Source organism: Sarcophilus harrisii, chromosome 6, assembly GCF_902635505.1.
Source record: "Sarcophilus harrisii chromosome 6, mSarHar1.11, whole genome shotgun sequence".
Taxonomy (NCBI): domain Eukaryota; kingdom Metazoa; phylum Chordata; class Mammalia; order Dasyuromorphia; family Dasyuridae; genus Sarcophilus; species Sarcophilus harrisii.
This window is the reverse complement of record NC_045431.1, coordinates 242018952-242023655: the sequence shown is the minus strand read 5'-3', so window position 1 is coordinate 242023655 and position 4704 is coordinate 242018952.

The following is a 4704-nucleotide window of genomic DNA, read 5'->3' as shown; positions in this document are numbered from 1 at the left end:
GATGTTTCTGCATTTCTGCATTTGATTGGAAGGTTTTTATGTTCCAATTATGCTCCAGTGGTCAATTTTTTCTCAAGTGTCAATGTATTGCTGAAAAAAAAAGTTCTATTCTATTCTTTCTCCATTCAGTTTTCTTCAGATGTGCTTCTTAATTATCCTTTCTAAGAATTTTTTTCACCTCCTTTATTTCTGTCTTATTTGTTTGAGATTGGAGGCTCCATTGCTAGACTGCTGTACCACTGACCTCTTGAGTCAGGATTAAGTGTCCTTGGTTGCTGATCTCAGCTGAGCCAATCGCCATGGGTACCTGTCCCCTTAAGCCCAGCCTGGATCCTCAGTAACCGATTCCAAATTCATAATGGGACTGGTTTCTGGAATTTAAAAGAGAAACATCAGTGGCCATTGGCAGAAGATAGGAAGGGGAACTACTGCTTGAATCAGATGGGACAAGGCTTGAACTAGGGAATAGTGTATGTGAATGGACTTATTTGAGAACAGACCTGAATTAAAAAACAATCGATTGTATGGAAATGTCTAAATGTTGGTGAGACATGGATAGGAATCCCCAACTGAAATGTGGGAAGGATTGGAAAAGTTGCACCTTGGATGCTCTTCCAGAAAGAGGAGGAGAACAAAGATATTGCTATCAACAGGATACCACAGAAGAGCGTATAAAATAAGAATGGGATGTATGAAATTGTATAAAGGAGAATAAGAGGAAAGGGGACATATCCAGTGGGTATGGTTATCAACAGGGTTGGCACAATGTCACCCCGGGGACACCTGGGGAACATGGAACTCTATTCCCCACACTTTGGAATTCCTCTAACTTAACAGATCAATGGCCAATTGCCAATTGGAGTTGGAAAAAGGAGCAAGGATTATGGAAATGTCAATATGTCACCTTAGTTGGGGGAGGAGAGGCTAACAATATAACCCCTTTGCAAGAAATAGCTCAAACATATTCTCAGGGGAACAACCTGCTCTAAAGGGCCATTATTGGATTTATGGCTTAACTGCCTATACTCACCCACCTCTTAACTGGACAAGGATCTGTTATTTTGCATTAAAAAGGCCAAAATTTTTCTTTCTTCCTTAACAGGGAGGCAAATAATTAGAGGTTCAGCTATATGATGATCTGAAAAGAGGGAAACAGTTTAGATACCTCTATAAACCAGACTGGAGATGCAAATGGTTGGGGTGACACCTGGCCCCCAGGAAGAATAGTTAAAGAATATGGACCAACTACCTGGGTTCAAAATGGAAGCTGGGGATATACAACCCCAATATCCATGCTAAACAGGATAATTAGACTTCAAGCAGCTGTGGAGATTATCATCAATCAGATGGCTAAGGCCTAGATCTTTTGGCTGACCAAGCTACTCAAACCAGAGAATCCATTTTACAGCACAGACTTGTGCTGGACTATTTGTTGGCTGAAGAAGGTGGGGTTTGTGCAAAACTGAATTTATCAAGAGGTTGCATAAGTATTGATGACAATGGAAACCTAGTGAAAGAAATCACTGAGAACATTAGGAAACTTGCTCATGTTTTTATAGAGACCTGCACCTCACTGTTAGATAATTCCTGGTGGTCCTGGTTTGGAGGAAGCTGGTGGAAGCAGTTTCTTTGGTTTGGCCTTATGGCTTTTAGTTGTGTTATATTACTCCCTGCCTGCATACCTTGTTTAATCCAATTGGTAACTAGAATTGTCCAAAATGCATTATCTAGAATGATTTGGTTGGAAGGGAAAGCTGAAGGGTCTATAAGACTGATGTATTAAAAGGACACGGGTGGGAGCCAGTGGCCCAGGAAGACTGACAGGAGCCAGAAGTGGATGAGGAATTAGATAAGGAATGTGAAATTATGTTACAAAACTTTGAAGAAATCTCAGTGGACAAATAAAAGAGGGGAGATTGGACAAGATGGAGTGAGATCTCTAAAAAATAGTTGTGAAAATCGAGGAAGGCTTCATCTACCCCAGAGTTTTAGTAGTCCTGAAGGTAGTCATTAGACATTGACTCAAGGACATACCTACTTCCCCTTCCCGATATTCTTCCATGACATCATTTCCTCCCTACAGCAATCAAATATGGGCAGCTATGTACTTATTGGCCAAAGTTCAATTTCCTGGGTAGTTCCCTTGTTTAGAATGGAAGACCCTCAGCCAATGAGGACCTTTCTCCAAAGTGCTGACCTGTCTCCAAAAGTGCCTCTTCTCATGAGAATCTATAGTAAACCTTCATTTTGCTCCTAGAGATATCTCTAGCTTTTTTTTTTAATTATATGGTGTATAATATACCTCAGTCGCCTCTCTGAGCCACATAATTGTATTAATATTCTTTTTTTAAAAATAGCTTTCTGTCCTATTATTTTATTTTTTCTTCTTTATCTTTTCTCTAGCTCTGTTGTTTTTCTTATAAGATGTCTTATGTTTCCTTCTATTTTTATTTTATATTATTTTATTATTTTTTTGGCCTCTTGCTGGTTTCTCCTTGTCAATTCTAGTTGTCAAGGAATAGCTTTCTTCTTTAAGATTCTTCATTTTCTTTCTTAGTTGGTTGACTTTCTTTTAATAATTTTGTTGTTTTTCTTGGATTGTTATTGGGGTTTTTTTAAACTTCATTCAATTTCTCTTATTTGATTTTTAAAGTCTTTTTTTGAGTTTTAGGAATTCTTTTGGACAGGCGACCATTTGACATTACTATCTGAATGGCTCTTTTTACTTCAATATCCTCCTCAAAAGATAATCCCTATCTTCTCTATTCCCTTAGTAACTTTCTATTTTTAGGTTCTTTCCCCTTTGCTTGCTCATTAAAAAAAATAGTGCTTATAAATGTCCTCATTTCTAGTCCTGAGCTGTGGTGGATTCACTGGCTTTATTTCTCCTTTTTATCTTGAAACCTGAAACCAAGAACTACATCTTCTTGTTAGTATCTATAGCCAGTTGCATCCCTGGCCCATTGCTTCTTCACTTACCAGGATTATACTAATTCTTTCTTTTCACCCTGGGTCACATCTCAGCACCAAAGCTGGGTCTGGCATTTCCCTTAAGCGATGGCTTCCAATCTTCTTTGAATCAGATGCTGGACTCTCCACACCATTTTTCAGATTCCCATGATGCTCAGGAAATGAAAATTCCTGTGTCTGAGGTTGAAGCTATCTTCCAACCCAGCTAGCCCCAGGGTTTACCACTTAATTTTCTAGCAGAATTAATCTGGAGATGTTTGCCCTTTTACCTGGGCCAAACCTCATATGTGTATCTGTATCTAAAATTGTCCAAGGAAGATCACTGTTCTGCTACTTTTGTTTATTTTTTAAACTTTCTATGTTTACCCTGTGGTACTATTTTGTCTTGTTTATGGAATAGATCTGGAGAGCTTCAAATTTTTTGACCTCTCCATTATCTTTCCAAAATCCTTTCTCAATTCTAATTTTTAATTTTTAAGCTTTTGGATATCTTCCCAATTGGTTGATTTTTCGTAACTTTTAAAAATTTTTCTTGGAGTGTTCATTTTTTCCCCACCATTTTTTTCTTCCTAGTTATTTGATCTTTAAAGTCCCTTTAAGGCTCTTCTAAGAACTCTTTTTGGGCTTTTGGTCATTTGTCATTTTTTTGGTGGGTGGGAGTATGATTTTCTTTGATTCATTGATCATTTCTTAAAAGTTTCTGTATTTTTTCCCCTTCCTGATTTTTAGGGAGATCAATGATTCATGAATTATCCCATGATTTTAAAAAAAAAATCAGGTAAGTTGTATGTGATACTTTTGTTGGCTTATTTTACATATGTCTGACTATGATTCCACTTGGAATTTTCTTGATGAAAATACTGGAGTGATTTGCCATTTTGTTTCCCAGTTCGCTTTACAGAGGAGACGCTGAGGCCACCAGGGTTAAGTGACTTGCCCAGCCTCATCAGGCAGTAAGGATGGATTTGAACTTAGGAAGATGAGTCTTCCAGATGCCTGCTGTTCACCCTATGTACTGCAGTGCCACCTAACTGCACCCTCCCTTCTCCCCCCCACAATTAAAGTATAAACAAGAATATGAAACATTGCTGCACAGCATTGATAACGCAAATCAAACAACTTTGAGATCATAACTTCATGCTTAGGAGATTGGGAAAGATGAAAAAAGGTGGAAATAGTTAATCTTGGATGACTTGTGGAAAGACAGTCATATAATTACATTTTTCGTGGACCTCTGAGATGAACCAAACATTCTGGAAGCAACTTGATATTATTCTAAGAAAGCGACTAATCAAAGCTTGTATTTTATTTTGTTTTTAGTGATTTAAAAATTAATTTTTGAGAAAAAAATGATTTTTCAGTTTTCTATTTCCCTTATTCCCTTATTCCCTAGGGCTATAACCAAATGAAGTCAAGTTAAATACCCAAACATTGTTCACTAAAATCAAACGGGGTAGGAGGCAGTCAGTCTAAGAGAACAGAATTATAAACCACTGCTGCCAGAGGTGTGGAGAGTCAGGATGGGGTTTTCTGAGTTACTCGACACTATTGGGGGCATGGGCCATTACCAGATTATGCAGCTTGTACTGACAACTTTTTGTATAGCAGTATTGGGCAGTCAAAATTTCCTGCAGAACTTTGTTGCAGGGGTGCCAGAACATTACTGCCAGTTCCTGAATCAGACGGGTGCCGAGTCTCTCTACCTGGGAGGTGACAGAAGTGGGGATCTGCTGA